At 40.3% G+C, this 23,108-nt stretch overlaps 1 protein-coding gene across 1 annotated transcript in view; it reads left to right on the top strand.

Moving 5' to 3' along the window:
* Nucleotides 1-23,108, top strand: part of tinc (transmembrane protein tincar) — a 444,623-nt gene that overhangs the window by 183,902 nt on the left and 237,613 nt on the right. The window lies entirely within an intron of this gene.

Here is a 23,108-nt window from a genome sequence, read left to right as displayed (position 1 = left end):
TTGCTCGATCATTCATTTAGATAAATGAAGCTGTAATACTGCGTGCATTTCCTGGCAATAAGATAAAAACTGCTTACGCTGAACTGAAATTGCTAAGTATATAAATTCTCCTTGGAGGAGAGAGCTCCTCCTAGGACTTCGTAGGATTTAGGAGCTACGTAAGTAGGCAACACTGGCTGTAGCTGTCCACGTGGTGATGAAACACCTGGAGCGACACGCTGCCGGAGGGCTGTTTCCTTCCAGCAGGTTTTGCAGGCGCCCGGGTCTTGTTGAATGCCCAGGTACCTTGTAAGCGCAGAGCGCCTTGAAGACCAAGAACCCGGGTAAAGACGCAAGTCGACTCGTTGCCGTGGGCAGGCAAGCAGGTATACCTGTCCTCGCGGGCAAGCGGGCAGTGGGTAGGTAAAAGGCACACTATGCAGCCCTCTACACACACATACATTCATTTATATATATATATATATCGATATGACGTTTCGAATTTAGAGATCATAGACCGAAATTTGACCCCTTTTAGAATCTAGAGTATTCTGTAACTTCCACCCATGTCACACTGATTCAATTAAATAAAATATTGTAAGTATAATTGCATATTGGGCATGTGTAAACAGTGACGATCCATCATGTAATATTTGCTATTTAAAGAATAAACATAAAAAACTGCCTGCTGTAAAATTGCAGTTTTCGACGTAAGTCCTTTTTTCCTAACACTCTAGAAATGTTCTGCGCGTGCGCATTTCCCATGTTCCTGGTCCTTTTCTGTAACATGCATTACCCCTCTTGCCTATTACCTTTCAACACCGCTCTGAATCCCCATAGCTCCAGGTGAACATTGTCAATATCCGGAAGTCAACACCTCCCACAATTGTTTTCCAGTTTTTCCTCTCTTCTTTTTCGAACATCCAATCGTGTGGTGACTAAAAGCGTTCAACAGGGGCCGGAGAAATGGGCACAGAGGAAAAGAATTAATTCCAATTTTGTCACGGAAATTTAATTTTGTTAAGCCGATAAATCGGTCAACGGAAAAAAAGGTGGGGGAAGTGGTGCTTGGTATCCGGAATCTTATGTGTTTCGGTGAAAGCTTTGAAGTGAGCCTCAGCTGCAGGGAGAGAGTCACTGGCCAGCGGCTGACCACTAGGACTTGGTGTGCAGCTGCTCTCGGATAATTATCCTTCCTTAACAAAAAAGAAAGTTTGAACAACTAATTTGGATTCTGCGATATTGAATTTTTTTATAAGATAAATCAAAATGTCAGTTGTCCTAAAAATGCATAATTGTTTTGATTCAATTATCATTAAATTGCATAACCTTCTGGTAATGAACTTTTTGTGCATCAAGATAAGTTTTTACGTGATCCATAGAAATGCAGCTTCTGTTTGTGTGATGCATTAATTGAACAGATTAGATACGATCATTTCAATTAAAGCATAATTACATGTTTAACTGTGTCAATTAATGCAACAAAGGGCATAAGGTTTGTTTGTCTTCGTGCAATAAAATGCTTCAAGTTTGCTTGCTTTGGTGCGACAAAATGCATCGTGCTTGCTTCCTTTGGTGCAACAAAATGCATCGTGTTTGCTTGCTTTCGTGCAGCAAAATGCATCGTGTTTGCTTGCTTTCGTGCAGCAAAATGCATCGTGTTTGCTTGCTTTGGTGCAACAAAATTCATCGTGTTTGCTTGATTTGGTGCAAAAAATGCATAGTGTTTGCTTGCTTTGAAGCAAAAAAAGGCATAGTGTTTGCTTGCTTTGGTGCAAAAAAAGGCATAGTGTTTGCGTGCTATGGTGCAGCAAAATGTATCATGTTTGCTTGCTTTGGTGCAGCAAATTGTACCGTGTTTGCTTCCTTTGGTGCAGCAAAATGCACCAGGTTTGCTTCCTTTGGTGCAGCAAAATCCATCGTGTTTGCTTGCTTTGGTGCAGCAAAATCCATCGTGTTTGCTTGCTTTGGTGCAGCAAAATCCATCGTGTTTGCTTGCTTTCGTGTAGCAAAATGCATCAGGTTTGCTTGCTTTCGTGTAGCAAAATGCATCAGGTTTGCTTGCTTTCGTGTAGCAAAATGCATCAGGTTTGCTTTCATTGTTGCAACAAAATGCATCAGGTTTGCTTTCTTTGTTGCAACAAAATGCATCAGGTTTGCTGTCTTTGGTGCAACAAAATGCATCAGGTTTGCTTCCTTTGGTGCAACAAAATGCATCGGGTTTGCATCGTTTGGTGCAACAAAATGCTTTGAGTTTGTTTGCTTTGATACATTTCCAATTCCGTGTGAACTTTTCTATTTGCTGGGAAAATTTACACACGACTACTTACAGATTTTCCTAAACGTTGGTCATTCAAGTTGTGTAATTGAATTTATTTTTTGCATATTAGGATTATATGGACCGTATTCGTCAGTCATTAAATATGCGAAGGAGCCGCGTTTTAAACCCCTTTAGGCATTTTACTCTGGATTTTTAGATGAAAAATTCCAGAACATTTTTCTCTTTATCCCACAGGATCCTGATTGATGGTAGTATTTTACATGAACCGTGCACCATCTAAGCCCAAATAATCCCGTGATCCCTCATATAGATTCGTCTTTCTGGTTGCAAAAACATTGCTTCACCGGCCAAAACAGCCTGGCATCATTCTACAACAGCAAGTTACATCCGGGAGGAAAATTATAGGGTAAACCGACATAATATCGGATACTTTTTTGAAATCACCATAATTGACCCACTAAAATTTAACAGAAATGTATAATTTGTGTTAATATGAACTATTGGTACCTTACCTTTTGCGTTGTGATGTGTTTATCTCCTCCATTGTTCAATTCTTTGTTGTACAGTACAAAATTAGAAACAATGCAAATTTGAGGAATGGAAAAAAGCCGTTTGAATATCGGATAGTGGGTATGCCTAATATCGGATAGGAATTTAACATTATATAATATATACAGGGTGTCATTTTAATGGCGACCACGGAAACGTATACAGGACATTAAAACAAACAACTTTTCTCAGTGACATTTTTCTCGTTGGTGCATCATTTCGGCGCTACAGTCGTTCAAAAAAGACCGTTTTGCCGCCTGAATGCTGGCAACCACACACAACATTTGATTGCATTTGTGAAGTCATATCCCCTCGTGAAGCGATGCGTTCCAGGGTTGCCAGGAACACACATATTCTGTTAAAAATGACATAGCTACAATCATCCATATTATGTACCGTAAAACAAAACGAGAAAACACGTTCTGTAATCTAACAGGAAGTAAACAAACGATACGAAACATGGTAGAAAGAAAATAGAATTCAAGTGGAAGTGGTCATTTCGAATTTTGTCTCAGCTTACATGTCAAATATTTGCAAATCTAGTTACCAAGTTGGCATCTACAATTTAGTCTATCCACTTCGTCCTTCTGATACTAGTTGTCTGTGACACACTGAACAGATTACAAAATAGAAATGAAAGAACTCAAAATCACAAAGGTAAGCAACACATAATATAATGTATATTCAGGTCATTATGAGGAAAGTGACAAAAATGGGATATAAGTAGTAGTAAAACAAACTCTCCGACGACTGTGTTTATCTATGCACCGGATACACATGTAATAGTTTGCAACTTTGAACAGGGCAGTATATTCGCTACTGATTCATCATTAGATTGTTACTATGGTTGTACGTGTTTTAGCCGTAATGTAACAACGTGAACCTCGGATACTTCCGTTATCAGCACAAAAGTACCACAAGGCATTTGGACACAAACCTGTAGATATCAACCTTGCAACGAGATTTGCAAATATAATTGACATGTAGCTGGGCGCAAACAGCCACATGTAAGCTGTAAGTCCAATAAAATTTATTGTTGTTGATATTTGACATGTGGGCTGAGACAAAATCCGATATTGACTCTTCATTTTGAATACGTTTTTCACCATTTATCATATCGTTGATTCAGTTCCCCCTTCCCCTGAGTTGACTGCTGATCTGGCTAGTACGCTATGATATTCGTTGTACTGGACGTGTTTCTCCCTTCGTTTTACAGCCAATAATGTCGTTGGTAGTTTTGTCATTTTTCACAAAATTTGTATGTTCCTTGCAACACTACCGTGCGCTGTTTCGCCGCAGGAAATGACGTCACAGATACGATCAAAAATTGTGTTGGGTTGCCAGCATCCAGGCGGCAAAACGGTCTTTTTGAACGGCTGTAGCGTCGAATCGACTCACCAACGAGAAAAATGTTACTGAGAAAAGTTGTTTGTTTTGATGTCCTCTATACGAATCTGTGGTCCGTGGGCGTCACCCTGTATATTAACATTATATTTGAAATAAAATTACATCTCATGATAGAAGCAACCTATTATTTATTTTCAAACTAGTGTCAGATTCTTCCGATTCAGATTGCTCTTGACATGTTTTGTGCCGCAATTTGGGATTGGGGAATGTCAATTAGACCAATTTGATATTCGATATTTGGCAGGCCTCACTATCCGATATTAGGCCGAACGCTGCTTCGTGGGAAACATAATGTTAATATCAAACAAAGACATTTACCGGAACAGGACTAGCATATCAACATACTCTATTATTCTAACTTTCTATGAAATATAAGTAAGCTTTAGTTTCTCCTTACCTTCAGTGTGAAAATCTTTGATGAACTTCTTCCAAAAACTCAGAAACTGAAAATTTCGGTTTTCTTCGTTCGTGGAGGCGCAGTGTGCTCAACAGCGTTGCCACTCATAATGGAGCAATCGATGGACATAGTTAAGTGAATTGCTGCAGATGGCAGCACCCACGATCCGAGAAACGAGGGTATCCGATATTATGTCCATTTCTATAACTAAACATGAATACAACTAATTTAATATCCCTGTAGTACAAAGATATCACTAGCCATTCCATGCCTCAAAGCTTCTAAATTATATCATCAGGACCCCACACAAAAGTCTGTAGGTCCAGTGTACAGAGTGGAAATAGTACCGATAAAATACCGATATAAAATTTACAGATACCGATAACGATATTCTACAGATCCGATATAAAATTCCCATTGGTTCATGGACCTCCTCAAGAAATTTGTTACCCGATAAACCAAGCTTATGAAATGCAAAAGAAGCTGCACATTTAGACATTCGCTTAAAGAAAATGTACGGAATAGGAATTATATGTTTATATCCATAAACATATAACAAAATTGCACTAAATTATAAGATATATCGGATCAGTAAAATTATCGGTAATTTTACCGATAAACTGATAGTATGCTTGTATTAGCCCCGTTTAATTCGCTGCACTTTTTGACTCTCGTTACACTCGTGCGTCTATACCCTGTCCCACCTATCTCTGGAGCAAAGCCGCGCATAGCGTCAGAGAAGGGGTAGAGCGAAGCTGTACACGCTGCTGCGAAGGCTGGTAACTGCAGTCGCTTTCCCCCTCCACACAATCCCATTCCCTCTCACGTGTTCATTGGTGGAGCCGTCTCGCGTCACTACTTGCGCAGCGACTCGTTTCCGTTCGCCTGCTCTAGAGATAGATGGGATAGGGTATACTTTGTTACACGGTGCAGCACCGAATCGTCTACTTCGTTCATTTGGTGTCAACTAGTGTATTAGGTGTCTGCACTGGTTTCGCGAAAGATCAGCTCATCAGTGAAATATTCGCTCACACTTCCAAGAACCATTAATGACCCTCCCCCACCCTAAAAAAATGAAATATTCATGTATTATATTTATTTAATATTTGATTCCAATCACACATTTTCCAGGCTGTGGACTGGCTAATTAATTGAAATATCTTTCAACTATTTAGGCGTGTTTAAATCTGTTAAACTTCGTCATTATTTTCTTGCTAGAAAGTTTTGTCATATCATTGGTTTATCGAGCTTACTGTAGCTTTTGTAAGAATGATATCGCTCTGAGATACGATCTAATGTTGCCTGTTTCTTCGTCCTCTTCACTGTATTCTCGATTCTTGCATCCAGCTTTTGGTATGCAGTTTTCCTTCCCCTTCCCTCAGAATTTAACTGTGATCTCATGTACACGAAGCCTGAATTTTCCACTTCTTTCTTCAAGCGAAGAACCACGTCTCAGATCCTTGTTTAGGCGATTATGCCATCCTTAAGGCGAGGAGGGACAATTTCCCCTTGGTCTTTCTCGCTGGGGCAGCTACTGATCACTGTTGCCAACTTCGCTCTTTTGGAGCCAAATCTGGCTCTTTCGTGCACTCGTTTGACTGTGAACTGTGGCACCCGCCCTCTGCCCCACCATGATGCCACCACTGGCTCCGGCCCAAAAATACCAACTTTTGCCATGAGTGTACATTTTGCACGTGACGTGATATTCGTATAGCTATAGGCTGCGTCACCCACCTTTTGTTTCCTCCCCATGTATTTTTATATATAGCGATGTGGCTAAGATGAAGATGACAATTTTGTTATCCGGGAACCCTTTATTTTCGATTTTATATTAACATCATTGGATTATTGAGATGTATGATGCCGCCAAATCTAGGCGGTGATAACTAAGAAAGAATAAATTGCCATCACTTTAAAGCTAACGGTAATAGCAGCACCCCCACCCCTCTGACAACTAAAATTACCCTAGTAGGCACTTTATGCAGCCTTCGTTAATCTAGCTCCTTGAAAGTCCTCTTTAGCTATATGAATGGTGAAATTTAGCTCTATTATGCACATCAGGTTTGGCAACACTGCCAGGATGGCCGTAGGAGGCAAGAAGAAATGCACTAGGCTTATGGGACCATTATTTTATTAGTTCTCTCGGGAATATCAAACATCCGATGACGTAGAAAAGTACATGGACGGAAAAAGGACACGTAGAACTATGTCATAGCAGTAGGAAAAGTCGAAACTCCCATTTCATGAGCCGTAACTTGAAGTTGTAGTTGATGTCCCATAAGGAATACATGGGATTCGGTAAATACTAATTCATCATATTTTTCAAAAATCGTATAAGGCTTAATAATCAACTTAGGAAACCGCTTCCACTTGCCACATGGGGAGAAATTCATACTCTTCATTTCTGGCGGAGATCTTTTTAGTAGCATTGCTCATTCCGACGATATTGGAATAAATGCATGCCTGGTGCGTAATTGTCTCTCTTCGCCTTAAACAGCATTCGTAGTTCAGTGCCGTCTCTTGTAGCACGTCCAAACTTCAACAGGAATTTCTTCATTTTCCAGCCATCTCTCGACGAAATGATCAAAAACTCCGATGAATTTGCATGGACGGGAGCCTCTGATAGGATCTCTAACCAACCATCTATTATGTCTTCAGGTTTCAGGAATGCTAACGATGGACACATTTTAATATGATGACGAACTTCCTCCAGGAAGCTTAGCGCAAATTTGGCAACATTCCATTTGAGCGAAATTTTCACTGAGCGCATTTTTCATACAATCTTTGCACTACGTTCTGGAGCGGTGTGGTGCATGATCACGTGGTGAGTACTATACTGAACGCAGCTCCAACTGGCGGTTGACCTTGACGGCTATTTCTGTCCCCTTCTGTACCCCTCGATGGGTGTCAACAAATTAGTTGCGAAGTAAAAGCTGAAGGGGTCACATCGCTCTCTCGAAGCAACGTTGCCAAGCGTACTTCTGTTTTTGCCAGTTGTCTATTTGCATGTTTGCATGTGAAACTCCCTCGATCACGTGTGCAGTTGCACCATTAACACCCCGCTGATTTTTGGTGCTGGCAATGTTGCCCGAGAAGACTTTCTTGCGCTTTACAGTACGTATGGCAACATGTGGTGGACCCAACGCTCATTTGTTTCCTCCCGCGAGCAACGTTCGGTACCTTGCGACTCGAAAATGACCGATTTCAGGCGAAGACAATTCAACTGATCGCTGATTCGCTGTTTCCCAGCCGCCAGGTGGAGTTGCGTTCAGTATAACTAATAAAATGAACGTTTAAAGCAACAGACAGGCATTTGTTGAATCTTTTGATCTTGAACACTGCTTGGTTGTACGTCATTTCCTTGCACCAGCCTGGCACCGGGATACACCTGCACTAGTGTCAAAAAGTGCAGCGAACTAGGCGGGGCTATTGGTCGATACCGATAAAGTACAGATTAATATATTCCACCCCTAGTTAATACTATTGACATAACAATTGGGGGTGCGAATCCGGGTTACATTTGTTACTGAAGCACCCCCTCTCATTGCCCTATCACCTATTATACTTTTTAAAGACCAGTGTGTCTTTTGGACTGAAAGGGTTGATTGAAGCTGTCTGAACAAGGAGTGAGTCAGGCAGATTCAAGCAGAACTCTGACTCACTCGCTGTATAATGACGTGAATGAATTAACACAAGGAAGTTGTTATCACCTTTGCACCTAAACAACAGTCACTCACGGATGCAAGAGAGGATGGAAATGTAAGCATGTGTTAAACCCAGCACTGTGTCACCAAGAGAAAAGGGGGTGGTGTAGAGAACAAGTTGTTTACGTAGCCTTGAGATACGCAATTTCTAACACAACCAAAGCCAAATAGTTTATTTTGAGACCTTGGTTATGTTCATGTAGTCTAACAGACATTGGATCTACAGTTTAGACTGGAATACTAATCCACTATGCCAAGTAGATTGACCGTGAATCTAATCTGCGACCCCATTTTCACATTTTGAGTGTCACGTAATATTAATTAGGAAAATGTGTGTTTCAGTTAAACAAAGATAAATCATGCAAGTTACAGGTCTATGGACTGTACTCCCAAATTTAATCGTGAAAATTATTTTGATTCAGTCATTGCCCAAAAAGAAAATGAAAGTTTCTGTTAGAACAAAAACGGAAGCAGTTTTGGGTCCACATTTTGATGACGTCACTGTTCGGTGCCTGAGCAGAATTTCTTGCCTTAGGGTTTATACTGATGGAACAAGGTGTTTCCCATTCTTATTCAATATTTTGATTGTAAAGCGGGGGGGGGGGGGGGGTATAGAGAACAAAGTTATTGAACTAAAAACTACCCTAGATGAAACTTCTGATATTATTTTAAGTTACTGTAATTGCTCAATATTTGTTTGCCATTCTAGCTCATAATGAGAGAGTACTTTCATTACCATCAGCACAACGGAGAGAAATATTTTTTTCGAAAAGTCTGTAAAACGTTTGGTGTTGGGGTTCAGTATAATTTCAAAGAGAGTGACTGTTAAGTCTATCATAAATATATTTTGACTAAACTTGAAATTATTATAAAAATTGTCTCCTCTGAGAAGTACAAGTCGTGAGAAGTGTATTGTTTAGTACTGATTACAAGTTTGGAAATTTTGCATTTTAGAATTAAGAAATCATGTTCCTTAAAAGCAGCAAAGTGTAAACTTTACATGGAAGTTTTACATTTAAGAATTAAGAAATCACGTTTTTTGAAAGCAGCAAAGTGTAAACTTTACATTACTTTCTAACGTGTTCGAGAAATGTGTATTATTTGTTGTGAATGTTAAAGCGTACCACATTTTGACTTAAAGTCCTACATTTTAGCACATTATGTTCTGCTTTTCCCTTATATGGATCTAGTAATCCTAAATTCATGCTTTGTTCTTCAAGCATTCAGTTGATCATCACAATCAGCGCCATCTCTTGATCTGTTTCTATACAAGGTCTTCTGGGTGTTTTGCAGCATGAAGCAGTGTTGTTCCATCCGCACTGACGGAATTTAAAAGGTGCAGTTTCCCCCACCACCACATGCCTTCCTCCTCGCATCGCTTTGAGCAACTGCGCTTTACATGTTTGCGGAAGTTGCCCAGAAACCGCACGTTGCGGAAATGAGTGGTGCGGTTTTTTTTCTTCTCTGCTGGTACAGTTTGCCAGCACCTGCCTCACTTGCGGCTGAAGCCTTGGGCAAGGCTGTTTACACCAAGGTCGCCTCTTTTGCCTCTTCGGGCAAGAACCGCTGGGGTACATGCAAGCAAGCAGACATCTCGCCAGAGGAGATCACGTGCAATGTACTCTAGGTATTTGGACACTTTCCAGTGGGGAATGTCATTTTTGCGACTGGTAAAGCTATCAATGCGTACCCAAGGGGGACACCTCAGACTATGAAATATTATGTCAGCCTATAAAAACCTTCGAAGAAAGTTGATTTTGCAAGAATATCGATTTTGTCCTTGCATAAATAAATGGGCAGTTTGTGGATAGAAACAGGCTTCAAAAGTCTGTAGACACCCTCCGTGGCGGAGTGGTTAGCACAGCTCGCTACGACGCCAGGGGTCCCGTCTTCCAATCCTGGCCTGTGCATGGGTATTCTTTGAGAGTGTCTCTTCATCAATTTCACCATATCATCATTCATCCTCATCTTCACGATTAACCAAAAGTGGATTACGAGTGAAGTAAAATAAAACAAACCAATCAATCAGTCAAATCCTGAAGTCTGTAGTGCATGACACACATTTATTTAGTTATAATTAATGATCATTGGTTGTGTGCAATTTGTTTTGCAAAAAAAAAAAAAAAAAAAAAAAAAAAGAAATCCGGCAGAAAGTAACTGTAGAAATAAGTTATTTTTCTAAATTACTTTTGAAGCAAGTAACTGCAACTCGGTTACTTTTTGAAGCAAGTAACTCTGTTATTTATTTGAAGCAAGTAACTCTGTTATTTGTTTTAAGCAAGTAACTCTGTTACTTTTTTTGAAGCAAGTAACTCTGTTATTTTTTTCAAGCAAGTAACTCTGTTACTTCTTTTGAAGCAAGTAACTGTTATTTTTTTTGAAGCAAGTAACTCTGTTATTTTTTGAGGCAAGTAACTCTGTTATTTTTTTTGAAGCAAGTAACTCTGTTATTTTTTTGAAGCAAGTAACTCTGTTATTTTTTTGAAGCAAGTAACTCTGTTATTTTTTTGAAGCAAGTAACTCTGTTATTTTTTTGAAGCAAGTAACTCTGTTACTTTCTTTGAAGCAAGTAACTCTGTTATTTTTTTGAAGCAAGTAACTGTTATTTTTTTGAAGCAAGTAACTCTGTTATTTTTTTGAAGCAAGTAACTCTGTTATTTTTTGAAGCAAGTAACTCTGTTACTTTTTTGAAGCAAGTAACTGTTATTTTTTTGAAGCAAGTAACTCTGTTATTTTTTTTTGAAGCAAGTAACTCTGTTACTTTTTTTGAAGCAAGTAACTCTGTTACTTTTTTTGAAGCAAGTAACTCTGTTACTTTTTTGAAGCTAGTAACTGTAACCCTGTTACTTTTTGAAGCTTTTGAAGCTAGTAACTGTAACTCGGTTACTTTTAAAAAGTAGCATTCCGAACACTGGTATTCTCTCACAGAACGCTCACTCATCAGAACGTTATAGGCACTAGAAGGCATTGTTCTTCAGAAGAAGACACCCATTGTCTGGTCACCCATACTGCATTCAAATGTCTCTTCGGGACAGACTCATTGAGTCACTAGGCCATCTCCCTCTGGACGTGTGAACAGCCGTCGATGGGGGGGGGGGAAGAGAAAGGAACCGCCCTCCCCCTTACTCATCCGAAAGGAAGTTTTCTTGGCGGACACGTAATATGTGATTTCCTGACCGGATGTGACGTGGGCGCATCCCCCTTCGTATAAACACAAGGGGGACGGACTGTTGAGAATGAGTCGCTTTGTTCATATTATCAACGGAGTGACAGCGTAGCCGGAAGACGGCAGGATCGGAAATTCTTATGCGACCCTGGGCTGTGGGTTGTTCTAAGAAGCCGCCGTGGTCTAGCGGTTAGCGCAGTTCAATGATTCCTTGCATGTGTACTCTTGTGGAGTTCGCAGCTACCATCCTTGAGAAGCTGCAAGTGACATGTAAATTGAGACCACAAATGTCCAAATACCTTTCAGTATATGAAACTTAATTGCTTGATTAGTTTATTTTACTTCGCTTTTTCTGCCACTTTTAGCTAATCGCAACGATGAGGATGGGATTATATGAATGAAGGGACAATCACAAACATATACAACGACACAACTAGAGCCCTACAGAGGATTGTACTGGCTGCGAATCTGGACGCCAAAACCTCGCTAGTCTGCAATACAAATCCAGGGTGTATACGTTCAAGGGACGGTGACATTTGGAGACATACACCCCGCAGTGTTTGGAAGTAACTAGTTACAAGTAACGCAGTTAAAAGTAATAGTTACTGTTTTTAGGAATTCTAACTATAGCCAGTGGCGTATACTGAGTCCAAGATCTGGGCTATCTCACTGTCACGTGACCAATTCCTAACAAATCAGGTTGCCAACTCGTGGGGAATCAGGTTGCCAACTCGTGGGGGATCAGGTTGCCAACTCGTGGGGGATCAGGTTGCCAACTCGTGGGGGAATCAGGTTGCCAACTCGTGGGGGAATCAGGTTGCCAACTCGTGGGGAAATCAGGTTGCCAACTCGTGGGGGATCAGGTTGCCATCTCGTGGGGAGATCAGGTTGCCATCTCGTGGGGAGATCAGGTTGCCATCTCGTGGGGAGATCAGGTTGCCAACTCGTGGGGAGATCAGGTTGCCATCTCGTGGGGAGATCAGGTTGCCATCTCGTGGGGAGATCAGGTTGCCATCTCGTGGGGAGATCAGTTTGCCAACTCCTAAGAAATCAGGTTGCCAACTCCAGATTCACCATCTATCTCACCGACATGAAAAATTTTGTTTACAATTTCTGATCGATCTTCCTCCTGTATTTTATTCTCTAGCCTCCAGGCTTCGCAGATAGCCTAGCTAGCCTAGAATATACGCTCCTCACTATAGCTAGCTTTAAAAGTAAGTGGCTGCAATTGTAACAGTTACTTTTGCGACTGAAATGACGTTATCAACCGTTCCTTTTACAGTTGCACGTAAATTGTTAGCGTATAACTAGGGGAAAGAACTCAATTTGGCAAGTCTGTTTCAAACTATGTCTTCTCCGGATGCTAAGGTGAAAGAATTTGTGGAATTTATTTTCAATGGCATAGTGGTAACATCGTCACCTTGTACTCAAGTGTTCCGGTTGGATACCCGGTGGAGGCACATTGCACAGTGGTTCGCATTCCACTTTAAGCTGTAGGTTCAGTCTCAATCAACCTATCTGGGCAAGCAAATTGACCAGGATCTGCCCAGGACCACTAGCACCGAAGGTGTGTGCTAACTTTTTGGCTACTTAGTAACTACAACGGAGAGTCAAATGAAAACCTTCCTTGTTTTTGTTTCATATTTAGTAAATTTCTGTATGTAGGGTTGCACAAGTTTAGCTGTATTTTAGCACAGACCTTTTGCTGATCTACATATGATTTCAACTGTGAGTTAGTGCCTGTATACCTTAAGAAGAAGTCTTTGGGATCCAAGTGCAGTCACTTATGAGCCACTGCCTGCGAACTGAGGTCATTCTCGAACTTTGGTTAGCGTACACAGAGATATTGAATTTTCATTAGGCTGACAGAGGGCAAGAAACCACTCCTCTTCGTTGGTGCAAATGTGTATAGGAGGCGCCATCTTTAAAATACCCAACATGGTGTATTGAACCTCACTTGATTAGAATTGCAGCCTTGAGGTCGTTTTGTAAATAACAGTTGATACGCCATGTAAATTTGAGCTGTATACAGTCTGCCCTACAATTTTTATTGTACTTTTAAATTTATAATTTGACTCTTGTAGAGGAAAAGGTCTAATATGGCCCCCCTTTTTATTTTGTCATTTTCGGAGGGAATAATTATTATATCAAGCACCTGCCTTTAAAATGCATATCTATGAAATATATATAAAGGTAATAGCATGCTAAAGTATAGAAAGTCTCTATTTTTTTTTAAAAAAAAAAGCAAGTTCCAAAAAATGGTAAAATGATATATTTCAAAATTGTTGTCTAAATATGGGCTACTAGTGGCAATATCACAAAAAGCAATTACATTTTTTAAAAAAAGTCATTTATCGCTAAAACATTATAAAATTCATATTTATGAATAATCTGTTGCTTTGAAAATCACTTGTTGGAAATGTGATCTCAACATTAGACCTCATGTCATAGCCCATATTTAGACCATCACGCTATTTTTCTTCAATTTATTTTCTCTCTGTGTGGTACAAATTTCACAAACAAATCATGGCATTATAAAAGCCCACATTTGTTTTATGTACCGCTAATATCATAACCTATACAAAGCAGATGAGAATTCAGAAAACGCTGAGTTAAAACATACCTGCAAGAAGTTTTCGGAGTTCGCAATTCTATAACAGCGTCCAATGCCAAAACTAACCACCACTTTCTCTTGCAAATTGGCGCCGCAAACTTTGTCCTTGACAGATAACCTGTTCCCATAGCCTCTGCCAGGCTGCAGCACCCGGCAACGCTGATAATTCCGAAACCCATATTTAAACCTTCGCCCATATTTAGACCTTCTCATCTAATAAGAGAAGACCTTAGGTGTGTGTGTGTCCGGCATTGCCAAAACAAATACCATGGGCACACCACTGGAATATCTGGGTGTTATTTTCTATGGTTTAAATGTGCATCTTGTATGCTCATGCATACATGTACGACAAACTCGCACGTCTGCGATTCGAGGGAGGTAGAAAGACGAACAAAGACTGTCTGTTGTCACCTGGAAAGCACCTACTGTCAACACCTCCCCCAGCTGGCATTGTTTGTTTCTCGGCGCGAACGTTCGTGTTCCCATGGCAACGAACGTCGTGTGTGAAGCTTTGGCGACGCGTCTTGGGGTAAGTGGAAAGCCGAGCCGTAAGAGGAAGATAGAGCAAGACAATCCTTTTTTCGCCCCCCCCCCCCTTAACCTTAATCCCTCAGGTCGACGCTACGGGCAATCTCCCCGCGCGGGAGAAGTGATTAAAAGTTTGGTTTGCGAAGTTGTCTCCGCCCTGGGTTTCGACTTGGAATCAAAAGTTTTGCCGCTGGCGGGGGGGGGGGGGGGGGGGGGACTTGAGCGGGTCTTCGTTATCTGGTTTTGTGTCGCCGCCAAATTAACGTTATTTGCGTGGACTCCACCGTATAATTCGATCTGTGGTTCTCGCATCAGATAAACTGTGGATACAGGCGTGCGGTCAATGTACGAGGGTACTTCAAAGAGTTCGTGTTCTGATGGGGAAAGTGAGTTCAAGCGTTGTTCCTTACGGCATACGAAGCTTCTTCGTGGCTTACACATGCGACACTGCTTTCATGCGAGAGCTACAAATATGAAGAGGTATCACTATTTAGTAAAAATTGTACGAGGGTTGGGAAGTAAGTCATGGCAACCTAGTAATATTTCGACAATCGAAGGATGTATTAAAAATTTGTTATATACAACTGAAAGATATTTTGTTGGTAGGAATCATGAAAGAAAAGCCAAACAACCCTGTGACATACACATGTATTAATGTACAAGTTACAAAAACCTGTCTGACCCTGTGACATACACATGTTCATGTTACAAAAACTTGTCTGATTATGACAAACCTTCGAAATAATCTCCCGCATTGTCAACAGCACGCTGCCATCGGTGCGAAGGTTTGTCATAATCAGACAAGTTTTTGTAACATGAGCATGTGTATGTCACAGGGTCAGACAGGTGTTTTTTTAACATGTGCATGAATGCATGTGTATGTCACAGGGTTGCTAGGGTTTTGTTTCATGATTCCTACCAACAAAATATCCATAATGGATACTCTTTCAGTTGTATGTAACACATTTTTAATACATCCCTCGATTGTTGAAATATTACTGGGTTGCCATGACTTACTCCCCAACCCTCGTATATGCGAAGCTGGGTGAAATATAAACGGTACTTTAATGGCCAGGTCGGCCATGCTCACAGCCATCCCAACTGGTTTTGACCTTGAAGCCTGTTTATTTCTGAAAGTTGTCAACCTGGTCGGGTTGTAATCTCAGTTGCGAAATAAACGCTTAAAGGATAACATTGGCTGACTTGTAGCAACGTTGCCAAGCCTAATACCTCCTTTGTGTGTTTTTGTCTGTTTGCTGTTTTACAAAACGACAAATCCCTGCTGCGGGAGAACTGTATGTAGGTTTAGCAACTGCGGCGTATCCGACACTCATTTGTTTCTCCTGCGAGCAGCGTTCGGCTCCTTGAGACACGAAAGTAAACGATGTCAGCCGAACACAACCGAACTCAAATTCATTGCTGTTTAGTACAGCGGTTAGCGGAAAGCGCTCGTGAAAGAAGTGAATAGGGGCTGCGACACATCTTTGCGATCTAATTCTTGCGATTTGTATTTATCATACGACAGGAACCTACGATCTTCGATTTGACAACATCGCACTTGTTCTCCAATTGGAGGGGAAGAGGAAAGTACAGCAAGTCCTTAGCTTCTCATGTTATTCTTTGTCATCAGCCACAATTTGCTCAGAAAATTTTATCTAAGGTCTGTTACTTTTACTCTTGTCTCTCTAAGATCCTAATTGCGCATTGTTCGTCCCTCCCTTCTTTCCTGAAAAGTTTGATTTTTTGGAGTAATTGAAATATAAAACGTGTCCTGAAATTTCAGCATTATAGATGGCATTATTATTACACTAAGTTTATCTGTGATAGTATTGTAGTTAACTGAAACAAATGGTTTTACCCCATGTCTCTCACGAGAGTGAGTATATGTTGCTCAGATAATGTCCCGGTAAAACTGTTTTTCTGACCATTTTCAGATTTAGAACTGTCAACCCTACTCTTCGCAACAGATGAAAAAGGGAAACATAGTTCAGTTTGGTGCTAAGGTCTAAATCACCATCCCTGAGACCTTCTGTAAACAAACGGCCTCACCGATTCGATGTATCACTCCGCGTCAGCTGATTCATGACCGCAATCATCTGCTGTTACACTCATAGTTCGCCGCACCTATTCATTTTATATAAGAGCCTCTGAATGTGAGAACCCGTTCTCAAAACATCAGACGAATATCCAGCCGCATACATTGTTACTCTCCCGGTCATTCTCTCTTTCATAACCCTTAAAACTGCAGACACTGACACACCACTGCACTGGGATACCAACTTAACCACTTCATTTACTGGTTTCTCAGGATACCACTGACAGAACGTTACATAAATATTGAGTAGAATCTGTTTCTCACCCCTTTTCAAAGGCTGTCCTTGCTGGTGTTTTGAAAACAAGCTCGGAGTAAACGGAGACTTTCCCTCACGCATAGAACTCGGCATGTTATTTTTCTAAGGCTAAGTCAGGCAATATTACTAAGTTGCACTACTTCCTTGCTGCTCACATGATTATTTTTAGAAAATAACCAATGTTATAAAATATCATTATGTACGCAATTCTCTAAGCTCATTGAAAGTTATATTACTACAAAATGTTCACACTTATCTTGCCTTGCCATGTCACCAAGTTATTTTACGAAGTGCACTATATTTGGCGGAACAAAAATCGTTATTAGGATGCTTGTCAAAGTTTCCAACCGCAATAAATTTAGGAACTTTTTGTCTTGTTTTGATCATCATCAATATATTTATTGGACTTACAGCAATGCATATGGCTGTTTATGCCCATTATATATTTTATTTACATAAGATACAATTTACATAAAATGTACAAACAAATTTCAAATACACTCCTATCTATATCAAACCTTAGAAATATACATTACCATGTTATATCATTTTGTCTAAAAAATGCAAGTAAAATATATTCAAAGAAAGAAGCCAAATTTATGGGAAATGATTACTGGTGCAAAGAGTTAACCATAAAGGTGAAGCAATAAGTAAAAAAAGAAAGAGCATTGGGTTTAAAGTGAGACGTCATTTGCGGCAGCGTATCCCATACTACAAATTTGGCATTGTTTTACCTTACGTAATGAATCCTGTAACAACTCTGGATTTTCGTGTGGATTATTTTACTTCTATGAGTTTGCAATGCTTTCTGCATGCAGGTGGTTTTGTTTACAGAAGGTGTCAGGGTTTGTGATTTGAACTATAGGTTCTACATTTTTGTGCTTCAAAAACACAAAAACATTTTCGTATTTAATGAAAATGATCACAGATCAACATACAGATGAATCACTCTTGAGTTAGAATGTGAGCATTAGTCGAAACGATTACAGCGCCACAAGACCTGTTGTGAACTGAATCAAGATAACAACGACGAAAGATTGAAAGTTAAGAAATAACAGCCTACTAGCCAATTGCTCTTATCGGGAACCTTTAAAATTCAACGACTCAGCAACCAAGGCCAGGCCTCACGATGGTTATTTCTTGAACATTGACACTCGAACGGATCACATGTCGAATCGATTTGCTTGCGACACGACCACATACCCACCAGGGGGCACCACGTTTCTTCTTAATCAGATCAGGAACCTGAATGAACCGAGGTGAAGGGCGCGTTCCTTCAACCTTCTACCATGCGGGCGGGCAGCTGCAGGACCTCCACACATCCTTTGCACCGACACTGTTTGTTTTATTCATTAGGCGCTCGCATTTCTCGTTGGAGCGGTGCCAGCTTTAATCGTCCTGGAGTTCGTTACGATTTAGCTACAGGGACGTCGCCACCGGGGAGGAAGGGGAGGTTTCAGCTCCATCGCTGAAATGTTCTTAGCGCACCTCAATTCGAAAATTTGAGGATCATTTGAAGTAGAGGAAGTATTTGAAGTATTGGCCCTCTAAAATTCTCCCTAGTTTAGAGGAAAAATGAGTTCAATTTGGATGCTTTGTATAATGTTATTTATTTCAATGACTTTGCATGTGGATCACAATCGGTTTCAATATACATATTTAACAAATTATTTTAGACAATACTACTATATGGCACAATACTCACGTGTGTACGTATTATATTCTTAATATGTCGAAAACTACATATATTTTTATAAATAAATGCATATGTGTGTGTAATGGGCCTCCCCGATGGCGCAGTGGTAGCGTCATCACCTTGTAATCAAGGTATCCCGGGTTACATACCCGGTGGAGGCACATAGTGGTTCGGATCCCACTTTAAACTGTAGGCTCAGTACCGATTAGCCTTACTGTGCATAAAGCGGACTTATATTTGTGTGTCCAAATTTGGTCCTCCAAACCAATGAGCCTAGCTGCGTCCTTTATACACGAACACACACACACACACACTTTCGTGGCGGAATGGTAACCACAGCGCGTTACAACAGCAGGGGAGCCGGGTTCGATTCCCGGCATGGATATGGGTGTTCTTTGGGAGTGTCGTTTCATCAATTTGGTCATATCACCTCTCATCTCATCCTCATATTCACGATTAGCCAAAGGTGTCAGTATGTACGACATACACACGGGGATGAGACCGAGAAAAACACAGGCATTTTCAGCTTGAGAGGAGAACGAGGCACAGTATTATTCCTATACTCTATCCAGGGAGTCTCTGGAGCAAGTCCGCGCATATGGAGAAGGGGAGAAAGCGAGTGGACGGAGTGAAGCATTACACGCTGCTGCAAAGGCTGGTAAATACAGTCGCCTGTCCCTTCCTCTCAATCCCATCCCCTCACATGTGTTCATTAGTCGAGTCATCTGCAGTCACTGCTTGTTCAGAGACTTGCTTTTGTTCGCTAGCTCCAGACATTCTCGGGACAGGGTATAGTTTGATATAAAGCTTTTGGTTGCACAACACCCTTTCTCCCTCGTCAATTTTATCGCGGTGTATGCGAAATTGTGATGTTACAGGAAGAGGATTCTTGGCGGGATAAGAAAAAAATCCCACCCTTCCCTCTCGCCCCCGCGTCAAATACCGCCTCATTAAACTCGGCACCAGCTTGCAACCATCTATAACGGCAGATCATAAAGCCTCAGCCTTTCTTTCCAAGGGCTTCAGAGGGAGGACTTAAATTGTTCTTGCACGTTTCTCGTTCATTTGATATTCCCTCCCTGCTGTCACGGACAGTGTTGCCACATAAAGGGAAATTTCCCTTTTGCAGGGAAATTCGGACCGAAATTTTAGCCAAAAGGGAAAAAGGGAATTTCGATTAAGAATACCACAATTTCAGGGAAATTTTAAGACATCTGACTACATTATTATAGTTTATGTTAAGTTCCAAATTCATATTCACATTCTCATTTTTCCTGTTCTCTTTTTCTGCTCCCTTGAATATAGCCTGTGTATATTTATATTTCTGTTAAGTACATCGCTTTTCTGCACCTTCGGATAATAGTAACGATGAGGATTAACGATTAAATGGATTCCTGACCAGGATTCAAACCTGGACATCTGGACAGGAAGCGATGAAAGTGACATGTATGTGAAAAATTTAACATTTTTTATTCACACGGACATTGATTGATTGATTGATTTGGTGTTTTAAGTCCACTTTATGCACTGTAAGGCCAATCGGGACTGGACCTACAAGTTAAAGTGGAATCCGAACCACTATGGGCCCCCACCGGGTATCGAACCCGGGACCCCTTGATTACAAGGCGACGACGCTACCACTGCGCCATCGGGGAGGCTCTTTTCACACGGACATGGACCAACAGAAATACTACTACTACTGCTTCCACTACCAACACCACCACTAATAATAATAACAATTACAGCTACTGCTACTTCCACTACTAATACTTATTATTATTATTGTATGATTTGCTTAGGTGAAGGGAAAAATTGGTCCGAAGAAGAAAATTTTGCCCCTTGGAAAGGGAAATTATGTTCTCATATTGTGGCAACACTGGTCACAGACGCAAGGTCGTCAAACGATCTGATGGATGGGGCGGAAGGATTTGCCAAGGCTGGCGGTGATGAGGCCGGCAGCGGATGTTCCTCCGCCACTAGATGTCAGCTAAATATAAAACGCGAATCGCCTGTCACGTGCTGATGCTCAGAATAGCAGGTCGTTGCATTTGCACGTGTACTCGGAATTTCGTCCTTTCCGGTATACGTGACTTAGTTGTTAGCGTAATGGTGCTCTGACCTGGGATCCGGGCTTGAAAATCGGTGCGATTAATCTTGCTGTAGATCAGCGATTCTCGAACTCTTTTCTCATTGTACCGTTTAGTCTTAGCTAGACGTCGAATGTACCGCACCATAGGTTTTCTCCGAATAGTGGATTTTGGGGAATTGTTTTTGGCTGCCTGATTGGTGGGGCGTTTTTTATATGCTGGAGGCTTGTGCAATAGAGCATAATGGAAAGATGGTCAACAAATAAACATTAGAATCCTACGTTTGTTATTTTATTGGGTGTTCCTATGTTTACAATCTTTATGATTATTCACAAAAATAAAAATGTGAAAGACGTGTATGGTAAGAAGTATACCGGGTGGTCCAAAAGTCCAGGAACGGTCACATATCGTGAGAAATACACATCGAATCGGAAAACGAAAAAATACACGTTTAATAAGTGAAAGAATGCTATTCTATTGAAAGGTCTTCACGTGCAGATTCCGAATCTGCAATCGTTTTCACTCTAGCTCAATTAGGAGCAGAGCGTCCTTTTGAATTTTTTGGGGGTTTTATGATTTTTTTAAATATTTTTTTCCCGCGAAAATTTAAAATCGCCATATCTCCGTTTATAATTGAGCTAGGAGGATGGTTGATAGCTCGTTGGACTCGGAATGAAGTCTTCTTTCCGATTCTACAATATAAGATGGGGGTTTCCATTTAAAATTTCACAGTTGCCCCCCGCCTCACCCCCAGGGGCCGGCGGAGGGGAATCAAGTGTGATATCATTGAATAGCTTTCTTTCACTTATTAAACACATATTTTTTTGTTTTCCGATTCGATGTGTATTTCTCACGATATGTGACCGTTCCGGAACTTTTGGACCACCCCCCGGTACAATATAAAGAAAACTTTAATTTTCATATATTTTCTCCAGAGTTACTGAAAACAAAGTAAAGAACAAAAATAAGTTTGTAAACAAACTGCCAAGCACAGTTTTGGAGTTTTGATTGTAAATCCTCAGAGTTTGTAGTGAGAAGGATATGCCTGCATAGCCTGGCACAGTTTCTTGATGTCTGATTGTGCACTTGAAACTTGCAAGCGAAGATTCGGTTCCAAATTCAGTATATTTCGGTACTTGTTATTTAGGTACACCATGGATGAAAAAAACACTCTCCGAACTGATTGAGTACCCCTGTCGGTACGCGTACCACAGTTTGAGAACAACTGCTGTAGAGCATAGCGAAATTACGGCTGTGCATATCCTAGATTTCATTTTGATATCATTTTTATGAGGATGAATGATGATGAAATTGATGAAAGGACACTCAGGAAGAACAACCATGCCGAGGCCAGGATTCGAATCCTGGACGCCTGGCGTCGTAACGCGCTGTGATAACCACTGCGCCACGGAGATTAACTCGCTGCCTCTAGTTGAGGGCTGCACTAACAAATAATGTTGTCATTTCTGTTTTGTATCTGAGAAATGTGAGATTAATTGCATTATCGATTTTCAGTTTTAAGAAGTGATTTTTGTTTTTTTGTCTTCATAAATATATTTTAGTTTTTATTTCCAAAATCGATATTTGCTTTTTGTTTTCAAAAATATATTTGTGTTTACTTAAATGTTCAACAGTATATTTTCGGTTTTTTCAACGTTGAGCTGATTTTTTGTTATTCAACCTTCAATAATCGATTTTTCGGTCTTTGAATGTTCGACAATCGATTTTCGTTTGAACAAGATTCACCGCCGAAAAATCCTTATTCCTCCTTATGATCACGATTAATCAGTGGAATTACATTCTTAGTTTTTCATATTATTTGTTACGTCATTTCTTTTGCCTTTCAATGTTAATCGCAACGATGAGGATGGATGACGAATTGATTAAGTAGATTACCTAGGATTCTGAAATTGGCAAGTTAAAATAAGCAGATAGCTCGTTATTTTTATTGTTAATACCAGAAATGAAGTTCAATTAGTATTTGAACAGAATAACGAAAGTAAACGTTACATCTAAAACAAATAAGTGTAAATTACAGGAACCATTTTTTTTTATTCTAGCATTGAATCAAAAGAAGAAATAGTTCCATAGTTGTCAATTTTAAAAAAATAGTTTTTTATGTCACAGGCCACAAAACACTTGCTTTAGGACTAAAAATTTCCCCCAAACTTTTAAAGATATTTCTTGAACGAGTTGTGTAAAAGTTAATAACAAAATCGAAAAACTATGCATTTCAGAACTCGCCGTTTGAAATGTAAATACTATACTACTAACAATAATAATAGTAGTAATGAGAAATAGTTGTGCTAGATATTCACTCATCTTCCTAAGGATATAATGATAATAATA

This window comes from Lepisma saccharinum, chromosome 21 (genome assembly GCF_977018435.1).
Source record: "Lepisma saccharinum chromosome 21, izLepSacc3.1, whole genome shotgun sequence".
In the NCBI taxonomy this organism is placed as follows: domain Eukaryota; kingdom Metazoa; phylum Arthropoda; class Insecta; order Zygentoma; family Lepismatidae; genus Lepisma; species Lepisma saccharinum.
Note: the sequence above shows the minus strand (reverse complement) of the source record. Positions and strands in the feature narration are given on the sequence as shown.